Source organism: Rhinopithecus roxellana, chromosome 21 (genome assembly GCF_007565055.1).
Source record: "Rhinopithecus roxellana isolate Shanxi Qingling chromosome 21, ASM756505v1, whole genome shotgun sequence".
Taxonomy (NCBI): domain Eukaryota; kingdom Metazoa; phylum Chordata; class Mammalia; order Primates; family Cercopithecidae; genus Rhinopithecus; species Rhinopithecus roxellana.
In genome coordinates, this window is record NC_044569.1 from 36,874,746 (window position 1) to 36,891,146 (window position 16,401).

The window sequence follows — 16,401 nt, forward strand, 5'->3', positions numbered from 1 at the left end:
CAGACACTTCACACACACCACACACAGTCACAACACAGCACACACCCATGTGCACACACACTACCACACATGGTGCTCCTTCCTGCTGTCCCAGGGTGCTGGAAGGACAGACTCCCACCACCCTTGGCTGCGGTAGCCGGACACTGCCCAGCAGACACACTTTCCCTTGCACCCTCCGCGAGGGCAGCTGACAGGGGAAAGTGAAGGCCACAGTTGGTCCCACAGGTCCCTGAGCTGGAGCTGGGGCAGCCATGGCTTGGAGCTGGGTGGTGGAGGTGTCACTTGCCCCAACCCAGAACAGGCAGGGGCTCGGGGACCTGGAAGCCTCAGGAGAGGGCCTGAGGTGTCCTGGAAGCCACCAGGACCCTGTGAGGTGCTGAGAAGAGCCACTGTGTCACTGCCCGGGCGTTCTGCTTCCCCGTCCCCACGTATACTGCATCACCACCCTCGCCACAGGACAGCAAGCCCAGCCGGGTCTCTGTCTTATCACCATGGTGTCCCCAGGACCTGGCGCAGTCCACAGCACATGGCAGGCACATGGTACATGGCAGGTACATGGCACACAGTAGGCACACAACACCCAGCAGGCACACAGCACACAGTAGGCACACAGTAGCACACAGCAAGTGCTTGACAAACGCCTGTCAAGTGGATGAGAGAACAGCAAGGGAAGTGCTGGCTCTTCCCTCTTACCCCAAGCCGCGCCCACACAGCTCAGCACCCTCCATGTGCGTCTGGAGAAGAGACCACCTGGTGAGCCCCAGGGAGCTGAGCGTAGGAGCCAGGAAAGAAGGCTTCTCCCAGAGAACCGAAGCCTTGATTCTGGAGGAATAAGGGACACCCCAAGGGAAGTGTGGGTGAGCCACCTGAGGAAATGGGGCTTGGCACCAAAGCTGGGGTGCTGGGGACGAAGGGGCGCGGAGAAAGTCGCGGTGGCCATGGCTGTGGGCCCAGCTGCCTTCCCTGAGCTCCAGGCTGAAGATTCAGAGGCGAGGCCCCCAGGAGACAGAGGGCCCTGGGGTGGGCATGGGAGAGGCCTGGGCGCAGTGGGAGCAGCCGCAGTGGCCCAGGCCACCCCAGGTGACCCTCCTCCAGGGCAGATCCCCAGTGTCTCCAGAGACAGAGCAGGACCTGCAATCCAGGAAGAGCACAGCTGTGCTCAGCCCACGAAGCACGAATCCCACCTTGTCTCGGGTGAGGTATGCTAAAGGGTTCGCGCTCGCTTGGTGCAAGCATTCTTCTGTGAATCCATTACGGGTCTCAAAGTCCTCATGCAGGGAACACACGCTCCTGTAGGCTTCCTCCCAACCCTGGTAAAAACAGAAACCTCTAAAATCAGGTCAGCCCCCACAGCATCTGGTGCAGCTGTGACCGTCACGGCCAGGTGACCTCAGACATGCTGCACACACCTGGGAGGCCGCAGAGCGGCAGCTGTGAAGTGGGGCTGTGATGCCCAGAGGCACTCAGGCATTCAGACCTGCACTGACCCAGGACAAGGACCTCAGCGTGGGCTGTTTTTCTTCCTTTCAGGAAGCCCCCCAGGCACTGATTTGGGCCCGAGCTAGGCCTGCTTGAAGGAATGAATGAATGATGAACGAATGAATGCTCTCTGCCTGGCTTCTGCCAGTTTTTATATCTGGCTTTCTCTGGGCCTCCAGACTGTTTTACAAAACACATTGTTAGTTACAAGGTCTATCACACCAACAGCAGAAAATTCCAGAGACAGTGGCGAGAAAAGTTCACCCAAGAAAAGGATGGGGAAATATTGGGATCTGGAAAACCACGTTACTGACCTTCGGAGCTGTCCTCTGAGCACAGGTGTCATAGTAATTAAGCGTCATTCCATCGAAAGAGGTCAGGAATAAACCTCTGTGGGTGGAATCAGGGTAAATTTTTCAAATTCCTCTTCTACACATGTTGTAAAAACAAACGAAGTTGAATCTACAAGATTTAGGACTCCGTGAGGATCAAGTCATACAAAAATACCGCTGGGACCTCTTCTATCTTCTTGAGCAAATCTAGTTGTTTTGTTTGTTTTTGAAATTGTGTGAAATGTAATCCATGTTTTAATGTACCTCCCATTAAAACTGAAGGTGGGCACAGTGGCTCACGCCTGTAATCGCAGCACTTTGGGAGACCAAGTGGGAGTAACCCAGGTGTTTGAGACAAGCTGGGGCAACATGGAGAGACCTTGTCTCCACAAAAAATAAAATTAAAAAAATTAGCCTGGTGTGGCAGTGTGTACCTGTCTGTGGCCCCAGGTACTTGGGGAGATTGAGGTGGGAGGTCGTTTGAGCCCCAGAGATTGAGGGGTCAGCGAGCCATGATCATACCACTGTACTCCAGACTGGGTAACAGAGGGAGACTCTTTCTCAAAAAAAAAAAAAAAGAAGAAGACTTTTACTTTAAGTTCCTATACTACGGTTTATTTTGGTGTTGCTTATCTAGCTGTCTTAGTATTAGCACTCTTTCCTATGAGGCTTTAACCCTGACATTTCACATACATTTAAACATGCATGTTTAGGAAGGCTGTTGCCAGGCCTCAGCTCTTCTGAGTTCTCCTACCCCGCATACACCAATTTTCAATCACTAGTCTGAAATGAATAAGGCGAGCTTTTAATATCTTGCTTAAATCCTCCTCTCTTCAAATATGTCTTGACATATGAAAATAATGACAGAATAAAAGAATCATCATCTCCCTTGTAAAATCACAACACCTTTCATATGGCAATCTAAAATGATATATTGAGGCTGTCCACAGACGCGCTATGCCTGTTTCTGAAATACAATGGATCCTCTTTGTGTTTCTGGAAAGACAACTGTAGCCGGTGTTCGCACTTCATCTATCTCGCTCTCAAGCTATCCCAAGGTTGTTACATTTTCAGATAGCCGAAAGAACCAGAATAAAAACAACCAGACCACACTGCCGGCCACAAACCCACGTAAGTAAGAGAAACCTGGCTCCTAAAATATGTGAGAGTCCTTTTTGTTTTTGTTTTTTTTTTTTGGTCAAATTACTGAGTTAATTTATCTGGTAATTTCAAGCAACAATTTAAGCTGAATAAATCATGCCAGGTCTTTAGCTTCTGATGGGTGGAGAACAGATTTAGACACACGACTTCTGGAAAATAATAGGCTTTTGCTGTGGATCAGTTGGATGATGATTAGTGGAACTGGCAGAATCCACCTCTCAGTTTATGCAACAAGTATCAGGGACTGTGCACTATGGTAGACATCAGTGGGGGCTAACACATATTTTAACAGTTTTCCAGAACAGAAGTTTGCAATGTAGCATTTAAGACCCTTATAAACAAAACACTATCAAAACTGGAGAAGACACAGCCATCGTTTTTGGAAGCTGTGCAAGGAAGGAGACAGCTGAGAAACAAGGGCAAGGAGGCGACTCTAGAAAGGAGTGGCCTATGCCAATGATGAGCTGGGAATCCCAGCTCAATCTCAGCTAGAGTCCCAAGAAGTCTCCCAGACAGGCAAGCTGGGAGAAGCTCAGGCAGCTCCCGGGACAGTGGAGGCCAAGTGGGAAGTGAACTGCAGCATAGAAGATACCAAAACGTTACAGTATATTTTCTTTTTCTTTCTTTCTTTCTTTCTTTCTTTCTTTCTTTTCTTTCTTTCTTTCTTTCTTTCTTTTCTTTCTTTCTTTCTTTCTTTCCTTTCTTTCCTTTCTTTTCTTTCTTTCCTTCCTTCCTTCCTTCCTTTCTTCCTTTCTTTCCTTTCTTCCTTCCCTTCCTTCCCTTCCTTCCCTTCCTTCCCTTCCTTCCCTTCCTTCCCTTCCTTCCTTCCTTCCTTCCTTTCTTTCATGAGACGGAATCTTGCTCTGTCACCCAGGCTGGAGTGCAGTAGCGCAATCTAGGCTCACTGCAACCTCCACCTCCCAGGTTTGAGCAGTTTTCCTGCCTCAGCCTCCCAAGTAGCTGGGATTATAGCTGCCCACCACCACGCCTGGCTAATTTTTGTATTTTTAGTAGAGATGGGGTTTCACCATGTTGGTCAGGCTGGTGTCAAACTCCTGACCTCAAGCGATTCACCCGCCTTGGCCTCCCAAAATGCTGGGATTACAGGAGTGAGCCACCATGCCCGGCTAGTATATTTTCCATTCAGCATAATTCTGCCAGTTCTAGTCATCTTCATCCAGTCTACTCTACTCCTCCACTAGGCGCAACCCCCTTCTTTAGAAACTGCGGCATTTTGTATACATGGCAGGGTATTGGGCAATCATTTTGCCTTGGGAAATTACTTGGGAACTTCTAAGTTTCCTAACAAAATGATGAGCACTTGGAGGGCGAGAACGACATCTGCTTTCTCTTAATGTACCTGAAATGGACAGCATGGTATTTTTGTACAGAGTAGACACCAAGGAATTTTTAAAAAGTAATGGTACATTTGCTGTATGTGAGGAGCCTGCAACATAGTTCTATAATTTTTTGCTTTGATAGCAAGTTTAGCAAACATGTTAGCTTTCAACTGTTCAAGAAAGATGAAGAAAATGAGTATCCGTAAACATTCCACATCAGATGAAGACTCATGCAGGATATAAAATGTTATTCTCTATGTATGGAGAATGTATCAAAAATACATGATGCAAATAAACTGTCAACAAAAAGCTTTAGTATCAATTAGTTATTCTTTCTAATGCAAATTCAATGTATCAGCGAAACATGAAGGACTCCCTGGTCACACGAAAGTACACATTTGAGAGCTTGTGTGTGTCTATTCAGATGAGCCGTGTCGACCTGGAAACACCGAGGCACCGTCTGTTGCCTTCCTTCACTTACAGCAGCGATCCTGAGTTGACGGGGAGCTCATTAAAATAAGTATTCCTGGGCCCGTCCCCAAGACTGTGGGGTGGTATACCAGGGTAGGCCTAGGACTCTGCATTTAATTCGAATTCTCAGTGTAATGTGTGCAGGCGGGTGAAGACCACATGAGCCAGCTTGTCCCCTCCCCTAGTGAGCAGGTCAGGGGGCCGCAGCAGATGCTTGGCTTAGGAGTTGGGCGTCCAGCCACCAAGCCAATTCCGTCCCTGCCAGGACTCTAAACTGATCCAGGTAGCTTCGTTTTGTTTTCAGCATGTGTTGACCTCTGGAGCTTTAGGTTTCTTAATCAGGCTCCAGGTGAAAAGCAGATCTGAGTGGAGCCTTTCTCTGTCTCTCCGGGTTGGTGGTCAGCCAGGAAGCAGCCTAGGGCACCTGCATGGAGTCTGCGGGTAGAGCTGCCCCTGAGCTCCATCCCTTCCCAGCACGGGGCATTTTGCTCTTGCCTGCAGGGCAGCATGGCGTACCTTCCTACCTGGAAGGAGCAGGGCTCTCTGGGACCATCCCATGTCACCAGAGGCCCCCAAAGGCGGGGCCGCAACACCAGCAGTTCCCTGAGCCCCTGAGAAACCTCCCTTTCTCCAGCCTCCTGCCTCCCCCTCATCTCTGCCTCTGGGTCCTTTCTTTCCATGTTCTATCTCCTCTTTATTAATTGCCTTTTTATATATTTTATATGTGGTCGCTAATGTAAAATTAAACAGGTAAATTGGTTAATCACTTACTATGAATAAAACTTCATTTTCTTTCTTGACCTTTGGAAAATTGGTAAGCTGAATGCTAATCCCTTTACTCTTAAAGAAAGTGAATTGATGTAAACATAAATCACTAGAATAACTCTTCTGGCCACCATGCCTCCCCCACCCCCGCCCCTGTGCTGGACTCCTTTCTTGGGGCTCAGTAGCTGCTGTGGTCGCTGCCTGCACCACCTTCCCCAGCTGCACCCCTGGAAATGGGGGTTGGACACCGGGCAGCTGGGGCCACACTGGCCTGGGTGCCTTCTCAGATGAATTCAGAGGGGACAGGAGAGGAAAGGAGCAGAGGCTCCCTCGGGGCCAACGGCGGAGAGCCCACCCACCGGAGATAGGAGATAGAGCTTTGGGGACTTCCTGAGGCTGTTGAGTGGGCAGCCACGCTGCACCTGCAGAGTTTCTAAGCCAGGTCGCCTGCAGAGTGACAGGAAGTGGGGCCCCGGCTTGCTGGCCTCTGTCTGAATCATACTAGACTTCTCCTGGAGGCCCCGCTCATTATAAATCCTGACAGGCAAGAAGGAAAAAGGGCTGGATCCCCACAAAAATTTTGTTCCTTAAATCTTTTCAGATTTAGCTAGATTCTCATGGTTCTTCTTCAAGTCATCGGCTCAAGAGTGAGGTTGCAAACACCCAGTTAATCCCGAGGCTCGTGCTAAATCCAGCCCACTCCTCTGAGGTCCTGGCTCCCGCCCATCTCTGCATGCTTCCCTTTCTAGATCAATCTCTTTATCCTCCCTTCCTGCACGTATACTACTTGAACACATGACGAGGAGGAGGGAGAGACTGTCTCGCCTGCTCTCTCTTCTTCCTCTCCTTCGCCTTCCTTGTCACTGTCGTGCTCTTACCAAATTTCAGTAATTTCACCTCCACACCTACTTTCAGATTCCTTTGTGAGGACGTCTAATCTTCTTCTCTAACGCTTCATTATCACTGGTGTCATCTCCCCCCAAACTTTACATCAGTTTATTTATTGCTAATATAAATTACTAATTAGTTCAAACATATTAAAAAGCAGAGGTAATAATCTACAAGACAACTGGTTTATCCTTTTCATCAAAAAACGTAACACATTCTGTTATTTGTATAAAACCTCAAAATATTTTTAAGAAAGAAAACCATACAGAGACAGCCAATCCTCTCCCCTCCCCGAGGTTAGAAGATAACGTTACTTGGCATGGCTCCTATATGTCATATAATACCATGTAATCATGACCACATGTAGTGTTCTTTTGCGTATCTGAAAATTTTAAATAAGTAGAATAATACTATATGTACTCATTTGAAGTTTGCTGGTTTCCATTCCACACTGTTATTTAGAATTTTGTCCATGTTGATACACAAAGTCTGGGTAGTTCATTTTAATTGTCATAGTAGATCACAGTATAAATCTATAGCCTTACTCATGGGGAATTAGTGTGTTTCCCTCCTTTTCTTTGTATCAAAACTTTTACTCGACAAAATATGTACACCTACTTCAGAAGTGCTGAGAGGAAATTCATAGCCTGAAATACTTATATTAGAAAACAGGAAAAGTCTCAAATCAATAATCTTAAGATCTAATTCAAGAAACTAAAAAGAGCTAAATATATACAAAGAAAGTAGAAGGAAGGAAATACCCAAGAAAGAAATCCCCAGGCCCACATGATTTCACTGGAAATTTCTACTAAAACAGTTAAGGAGAAATTTATGGCAATTTTATACAATCTCTTCCAAAAGTTAGAACAAGTGGAAACACTTTCTAACTCATTTGATAAGGCCAGTTATCCTGATACTGAAACTAGCAAAGACTATACGAAAAATGAGAACTACAGATCAATATCTCACAAATACTTATAGGCAAAAGTCCTCAACAAAATATTAGTAAAGTGAATCTAGCAACATATAAAAAATTATATACATGGCCACGTGGCATATATACCAGACACTCAAGGGTGGGTCAGCATTAGAGACTCAGTCAATCAATACTATCCATCATACCATGAAGTCAAAGAAAAAAATCTCATGAACATATAAATTGTCCCAGAAAAGACATTTGACAAAATACAACACACACTCATGAATAGACATGGACTATCGACTTGATACGGAACATCCATAAAAATCCTATAGCTATACCATAATTAGTGGTAAAAACTCAGTGCTTTACCCTTTAGATCAGAATAAGGCAAGTTCTTGCAACTCTTATTGAATATAGCACTGGACATTCTAACCAGTACAATAAGAAAAAGAAATAAAAATGATATAAATTGGAAAGAAGAAATAAAACTATCCGATTTGCAGATAACACGATGGTCTACATAGACAATCCCAAGAAATCTACCAAAAAAATCCTCCTAGATCTAATAAGGCAGCTCAGTAGGTGGCAGAAGACAGATTGACATGTAAAAATTACTCACAGTTCTACATAGTCCACAATAAACGTGGAAACTGAAGTTAAAACACAATACCATTTAGAAATGCCCCAAAGAAAAGAAAACACTTATGTACACTGTAAAAAACTTCAGATTCAGAATCTGTGCACTGAAAATTATAAAACATTTGATGAAAGAAGTTAAAGAAGACCTAATTACCCATAGAAAGAAAACCTGTGATCATGGATTAGAAAACTCAACACAGTAAAACTGTTAATTCTCCCTAAACTCATCTATACGTTTGGAGAAATTCCTATCAAAATTCCAGCAAGGTTTTTGTATCCATAAACGAGCTATTCTAAAATTCATATGGAAAGGCCCAGAACCTACAATAGCTAACATAATTTTTATAAAGAAGAATAAAGTGGGAGGAAGTCACTCCACCTGATTAAAGTTGACTATGCAACTACAATAATCGAGACAGTGTGCTGTTGGCAGAGAGACAGACATAGAGACTAATGGAACAGAATAGAGACCCCAGAAATAGACCCACAGCAATAAGTGGAAACGATTTTTAACAAAGGTGCAAAAGCAAGTTAATGGAAGAAGGATCATCTTTTCAACAAAGAATCCCGGAGCCACTGGACATTCATTGGCAAAACCCAAACCAAACCAAAACAAATAAGCCTCAACGTAAACCTCACACCTCATGTAAAAATTAACTCAAAATGGAAAATAGACTTAAGTGTAAGATGTGAAACTACAAAATTTGTAGGGAACCTCAGGCTAGGTGAAGACTTAGACTTCACACCAAAAATCAAAATCCAAAAAAGGTAAAATTAATAAACTTGAATGCAACAAACTGTAAAACTTTCTGCAAAAGACTCTGTGAAGAGGGTGAAAAAACAAGATAAACTGGTAGAAAATAATCACAGAGTGGTAAGGCCAGTATCTAGAAAATAATATAAAGAATTATGAAAACTTAGTTGTTAAAAGCAAACAATCCAATTAAAAAGTGGGCAAAAGACATGAACAGACTTTTCACTAAGGAGGATACACAGATGGCCATAAGTACATAAAAATGTCTTGATGTCATTAGCCATCACGGCAATGCAAATTAAACCACCAGGAGATACCATTACACACTTACTAGAACAGCTAAAATTAAAAAGAAAAAAATAGTGGCAATACCAAATGCTGCCCAGGCTGGGAAGGTCCTGAATCACTCACACACCGTCGGTGGGAATGCAAAATGGTGTAGCCATTCTGGAGAAGAGTTAGCAGTTTCTTACAAAATTAGACATGTGCTACCCATATGACTCAGCAGTTGCACTCCTGGGCATTTATCCCAGAGAAATGAAAACTATGCTCACACAAAAACCTGTCCATGAATGTTCACAGCAGCTCTGTTTGCAATAATCAAAACCTGGAAAGAATCCAAGTGCCCTTCCTGGGTGATCGGTTGAACACACCATGGTTCATCCAGATGGGGGAACACCACTAAGTAATTAAAAAGAAACACCTATGGACATGCTTGCCAACCTGGATGGGTCTCAAGGGAATTGTGTTTAGGGGAAAAATTCCGTCTCGAAAGGTTGCATAGTGTATGATTCCATTTATAGAGCATTCTTAAAGCGACAAGATTATAGAAAATGGGAACCATACTGTGGTTGCCAGCCTTAGGGAGGGGGAAGGAGGAAGTCAGCTTGGCTATAAAGGGTAGCATTAAGGATCTTGTGATGAAACTGTCCTGTCTTCTGACGTGTTGGTGGTCACATGGTTCTACACGGGTGATAAAATTACACAGAACTAAGCACGCGTGCACAGCACACACGCACACACACACACAGAGCAGTCTATAAAATGAGTACATGTAAACTGGTGAACTCTGAAATCTGAACAAAGTTACTGGGTTGTATCAATGTTCATTTTCTAGTTGTGGCATTGTACTATGGTTTTTAAGATATTATTGTTGGGGGAAACTGGTGAAGGGAATTGCATGTGAATCTACAATGATCCCAAAACAGGGTTTTACTATATTGCTTCAGTGAATATCCACTGTGTGTGTCTTATGCACACAGACCAGGTTTTCCCTAGAGGAGATACCTAGAAGTGGAATTGTCAGATCTTAGGATACACCCATCTTCAGTTTTTCTACATCATTCTCCAAATCTTTGTTCCTAATTACATTCTACTCGAACTCACGTGAGGTCTAATTTTTCTGCACTTTCTCTAATATTTGGTATAGTCACAATTTAAATTTTTCCAGTACAGTAAAAGGTAAAAAAAAAACCTTTTTGACATCTTAGTTTCGAATTCCCTGATTTCCAGAGGGTTAAAGTCCTTTTCATATTTTATTAGTGCATTTGGGTTTTCTCTTTAGTCTCTCCTGTTTTACCCTTGAGTGGCTTGTTTCAGATTACATTTTAGAACTGTTTCTGTAGTCTAGATCCTGGCCTCACAGAGGTCTGTGTCTCCTCATCTTTTAGACATCCACCTACTTTTCACAATGGTGACTCCGACCAATGCAGTGCTGTTCACAGAGTCCAGAACAAAAGAACATTCAGAATGACATTTTGGCGCTTTAATGGCTATTGAGTCTGAGACATTGCTAATAGCTTGGGAACATGCTTTCATGGTTGTCACTGGCGCTGCGTGAGACGTTGCTGTGGAAGGCAGCTTCAGCCGGCCGGAAAGATCAGCTGCCCTTCTGGCTGGCCTGTCCTACGGATGTCCCACAAACCTGGCCAGCCCACCTCTGCATAAGCAATTCCTTGCCACTAGTCTCTAATATGTATCTCCACCTGCTTCTGTTTCTCTGGATGAAGCCTGTCCACTACAGGTTTTGACAGAGATTTAAAATCTCCTCTGGAGACGATTCCAGCGGCTCGCCTGGCATTTCTGCTCAGCTGGCATCAGGGCCTGTGGGGTGAGAGCACTCTTCCCTTACACAGCTCCAGAGCTTCCTTCGGGGGTTCCAATGGGCCAAGAGAAGTGTCTTACTACTTAATGGCCACTTATTTAAAATTATCCCAAGAGTAATTAGAGGCCAGGCATGGTGGCTCATGCCTGTAATCCTAGCACTTTGGGAGGCCGAGGTGGGCGAATCACTTGAGATCAGGAGTTTGAGACCAGCCTGGCAAACATGGTGAGGCCCCATCTCTACTAAAACAAAAACAAAAACAAACAAACAAAAAACCCCAAAAATGAGCCAGGCATGGTGGTGTGCCCCTGTAGTCCCAGCTACTGGGAATGAGCCAGGCATGGTGGTGTGCCCCTGTAGTCCCAGCTACTGGGAATGAGCCAGGCATGGTGGTGTGCCCCTGTAGTCCCAGCTACTGGGGAGGCTGAGGCAGGAGAATCTCTTGGACCCAGGAGGTGGAGGTTGCAGTGAGCCGAGATTGCACCACTACACTCCAGCCTGGGTGACAGAGCAAGACTCTATCAAAAAAAAAGAAAAGGAGTAATTAGAATATTTTTTCTTTTTTACTGACAACTAAGAAAGCTAAGGAGAGGATGATGAACAAAGACGGATGCCAGTGGCCTTATGGTCAAATCATTCTTGAAGGGAAACGTGTGTGGGACATCTCTGGGTACACTCACTCATCATTAGGGGTGGATTTTAAAAGGAAGAACGAGGAACACCTTTGCAAGCCATCCTTTTCACCATGGCGGTGCAGAGCAGCAGTTAGGCACTGGTGCAGACTCCCTGGACTGAATCCTGCCTCTTCTCATGTGCCCTTAGAATAACTTAACCTCTCTGAGCTTTGTTTCCTCATCAGTAAAAAATGAAGATATGAATAGGATGGTGACATCCAATGAGGGCATCCTAGGGCCGTCCCGACTGTTATCCGAGGTGACAAACCGCTCTCGAGAGTCTGGCAATGTGCAAGTGGTCGATAAACACTCGCTGGGGACAGAAAAGGCACAGAGGCAGCTGCTAATCTTAAGCATGTCATATTTTTAAAGAACTTGGAGGAGGATTAAAAGTCAAACAAAATAACTTACAATTAACATTGACAAATTCAGGCAGAAATAGAAACACCACAAGAAAGTTTGGTCTTTTTTTTTTTTTCCAGCATTTGGGGGCTACCTTTAATCAGTGCACACAGCTAGGACCGCCACTGACCAAACTCAAACCCCATGTCTCAAATCATGGAGGAACCATGAGCTACCAGGTGTAAAACAAGCGACGCGTCTTACACTTTCTTATCTCTGGGCAGAATTGTGACACTTCTGGAGGATTTTCAAAGAGGATTGAACAAAATAGCTTTGTTTAACCCGGAGTTAGCAGAAGTGGTTGTTTCAGAACAGTTCACTCCCTGGGAGTTACTCCAGCATTTACAACAATTTTATACTGGGTTCTTTCCCCTCAGATTTCACAAAAAAACAAAACAAAAGCCTAAAAAACAAAAGACACACACACACACACACACACACCCCTCTGCTGCGGTGCCCTTTCCCCTACAAAACCCTAAAAAACAAAAGACACACACACACACACACACACACACACACACACACACACACACCCACCCTCTGCCGCGGTGCCCTCTCCCCTGGCCTTCTCTACTGAAGGGCAGCTGGGTTCCTGGCTCTCGGCTGTATCCACAGCCCCAGCCCCAAACGCTAAGGAGGTGCCCATCACTGGAGGTGGCCGCCAGGGAGCTCCGGGCAGGACCCTGCTCAATCCATATGGGTCCCTGACTTGAGGGTGACCGTCCTTAACCCGTTCCCCGGAGCTTCGCCAGATAAAATGTCCAAAACACACATTGGATGTTCCCTGACGTTTCCTTCCTCTGAAAAACTCTTTCCAGGCGGGACGTTCTGTGGTCAGACCAGGCAGAGGCCTCGCCGGAACGAAGTCTACGGCCCCCCCCACCATCCGCCCAGCCCCCAGCGAGCCTAGGCGCCCCTCACCCCGGCGCAGAGAAACCGAGCACTTGTTGATTCTCATGTTGTTGCAATTGGAAAACGGAACAAGGAACCAGAACGCGCCTGTTTCCAGCCAGAGTCGCACTGGGGTCCCCAAAGATGCTTGAACCTAAGCCCCACTCCACCTTCCAAAACCGGGGGCTCCGGTGGACGCGAAGGGACACAAGGCGCTGCCCCCGCACCCTGGAAAATGTAGTGTGGCGGCAAATGACCGCAGGTCACACACGCCGGCCTCGGGGCCACCGAAACCGGACGCACCCGGCCCAGGACAGACAGTGGGGCCCGGGAGGGGCTGCAGGGAAGACCCGGGCGGGCCGGCGGGCGGCTGCAGGCGGCGCACGTGGGCTCAGGTGGGCGCAGCGACCGGTCCGGCCGAGGAGCCCGAGACAGGCCCTGCGAAGGCGGAAGCCCGGACCCAGGCTCTCGTGGCCGCCCTTGGAGCTCAGAGGGAGACTGCGCTTCGCCCCGGGGGCAGGGGCAGGGGCGCGATCGCGCGCGGGGCCCCCGGGGTGTGATTAGCAGGCGCCGCGAGTCGGGAGGACCCTCCAGCCCGCCCTGGCCGCCAGCACCCTCTCCGCACCCGCCCAGAGTGGCCGCGTTTGACCGCCGTCCCTCCCACCCTAGACTCCTCCCTTCAGCCCCACGGCCCAAGGCCGAGCGGTTTCAGCGACCCTGGGACCGCCGGGCCTGGCTGGAGACCACCCCTGGACAACTGTCAGGGTCCGGCCCCGGCGCTGTAAACCCGCGTATACACCCGCGCCCACCCTCTCGCAGTGGGGATCGGGGGCGAGGACGTGGGTTCGGGTCAGGGAGGACGCCGGCTGCCACCTGCCCGGCCACCTGCGCCGCTGCCCAGGTTCCCCCTGCGCGTCCCCAGCCAAGAGAGGGACTCTGAGTCCGGGCGTCGGGACAGCTCCTGTCCCAGATCTCGCGTCCCAGGCTCCCGCGGGGCTTGGGTCTGGGGTCCCGCCCAGGTCTCCGCGGTCCCCACTCGGAGGGGCACAGAGACAAAGGCGGCAGAGCCGCCCGCCCGTCCCTGAGGGTCACCCACCGGCGCTGCGCTCGCTGCTCCGAGGCCGAGGGTCGCCGCGGGGTCCAAGGCCCTGCTCCCCCTGCTCGGCCCGGGCGGGCTCGTCTCCGCTTCAAGCGCCGACGCGCGGGGTCCCAAGGCAGCCTGCGCCGCCTTCCGGGGTCGGGAGACCGGGGCCGCCGGGGCTGGAGGCTGCTTCTCTCTGGCGCGCGGCGGCGGTGACTGACGGCGGCGGCTCGGAGGGACGGGCGCGCACCCCGCTCCCCGGCCCCGCCTCCCCGGGCTTCCTGCGAGCCAGGTAAACACAGGCCGATCCCGCCGGGCCCGCCCCACCTGGACGCGACCGCCGGAGCCGCCCCGGGAGCTCGGAGGACCCCGGGGCCCGCTCTGCCCACGCGGAACTCGGGGGGCGCACGGGGCCCACGCGCAGGGTCAGACCTCAGAGGGGCGGCCTGGAGCCTAGCCCGCTGCCGAACTGGGCTCCGAACTGCGGCTCGTCGACCCTTCCCACGTGGCTTGGCCTGCGAACCCACCCCGACCCCGACTTCGACCTCGCGGGAGGAGTGCCAGGCCGCATCTCCCCGCGTCCTCAGGGGCTGGAAACCCCAGAAACTGCGGACGGACTTGCCGCGGCCCTGGCCCTGCAGGAGGAAAGTCAGCCGGGTCTGGAGGCGAAAGGAGCCGGCAGGTCCTCCCGAGGCGCGCCCTCCCTCCCCTGGAGCCCAGGCCAGGCCCACGTCCGGCCGGCAGGTGCTCAGCTGGGAGCTGGGAGCTGGGAGCTGGGGGCGCACCTTCTCCTGCAGGACGGGCGCTGGAAGCGCGCGCGGAAAAGACAGCAAAACACGCGCAGGTGCAAGGAAGCAGCCTGGTCCCGCAGCCCGGAGACATCGTAGTCTTCGTGGCTCTCTTGTTAAAAAGAAAAAGCCTGCTGTTTAGCCGTGACTCACCTGCACACAGATTTAGTGGTCAGAGATCTTTCCCTGGATTCTCGGCCTCCTAATGGTGATAGAGGAGGAGGCTGAGGGAGGCCCTGAATGAGGCCCCGCGTTCCTCTTGATCTACACCCCCAGTCAGAGATCTGGATCTGGAGCTTCCGGAGGCAGCCTGGGACCCACACACTTTGTTAGGCAGTGAGGAAGAGGGGTGAGCCCTATCCTGCTGGGAGGCGGGACACCGACTTCAGCGTGGGGTCGTGGGGTCGGGGTTGCGGCCTAAAACCAGCCTCTCCCAAAGCCCGGGAGGATTTAGCAACTGTGTTCAAATGCTGGCAACTGGAAGAGAAATACTTCCACAACGACACAAAAGCACTCAGTCTGGTGGTTTCCTCAGGAGAGATTTTCAAGCGGAGAGGGTAGGAGGGTTCTGGGACTTTGAGGCTGAAGGTGAAGAGGGAAAAGGGTGCCAAAGATAGTGTGTTTCTCCAATTTTTCTGCCCCCCAACCTCCCTTTAAGTCAAGGATGAGCGGAGTGAGTGTGGGAGGTTGGACAGCTGCCCTAGGAGCATAGGTGGTGACAACGAGCACGGGTGGTGACAACGAACCCAGGTGCACCCAGGTCCCAGCTGAAGTCACTCAAAGCTCAGGCTGGGGAAATTAGAACACTGGGTCCCGTTTTAGATACCTGTTTTAGCATCAGAAACAGCTTTTCCTCCCCAAAATACATCTTGGCTTTATCTCAGTGACTCCACAGGGCGGGGTCACCTTCCTGCCTGCAGATGTCCCTGTATGCTGGGCTCCAGAGCGTCCCTCAGGCCACAGTGACAGCAGCAGCACGTGGCCTTCTGTTTGGTACTCCTGCTGCTGGTGTTTCAGTGGTTTCCTGAAACACTGCATATGCCAAAGTCAGCCCTGCAAATGTCAGGCTCCACAAGTTCCACTTAAAAGTCTTTTAAAAGTATTTATAAAATTTATAAAATTGCACTGTGCATATTTTGTTGGGATAGAGTGTCCATGCAGATGGGCAGCCAGGCAGTTTTAAAAATTCATGGATTCTTCAAAGAAAACATGTAGATAATCCTATTTAACAAAACAGTGGATTCACATTTGGATCAGTTGGTCCTGTCTTGGGGTTTTCATGCCCTTCTGGTTAGAAAAAGGACCCCAGGTTCAGGACAGTGGATGGAAGAAACAGAGGCTGGCATTTCACTGTCGAGAGACAAACTTTCACATGAAGATGTCCATGTAGCCCTCAGCAAAGTGACAGAGATTCATTGTGCTGAATAAAATTGAAAGGCATCTTTTGACAAGTAACCCATCAAAGCCTCATTGTGTCTTTGACATTTCTAAGAAAATCACATTGCAGTTACCCGCATCTTTCACAAGGTACCAGAGAGCAGAAAGTTTGATCTATCCGGCATCTCATATGGCAGCAAATAGCAAAATCTTTTGTGCATGAAATAAACTCAATAAATTTTTTGTTAAGTTGAATTAAACTCCAAATTACCCAAGCTAAAGGAAGTAAATGAATCTAAATAGTTTCCAACAGAACTCAGACTGCACGAACTT

The 16,401-nt window shown here is 48.7% G+C and overlaps 1 protein-coding gene across 4 annotated transcripts in view; it reads right to left on the minus strand.

The window, feature by feature from the left end:
- MBP (myelin basic protein) overlaps positions 1 to 14,126 on the minus strand; it is a 154,035-nt gene extending 139,909 nt beyond the window's left edge. For all 4 annotated transcript variants that reach the window (XM_010355241.2, XM_010355240.2, XM_030925734.1 and 1 more), the window contains exon 1: positions 13,919 to 14,126. The gene's annotated coding sequence lies outside the window, so the exon portion shown is untranslated. The remainder of the gene's footprint in view (positions 1 to 13,918) is intronic.
- Positions 14,127 to 16,401: the final 2,275 nt, after the last annotated feature.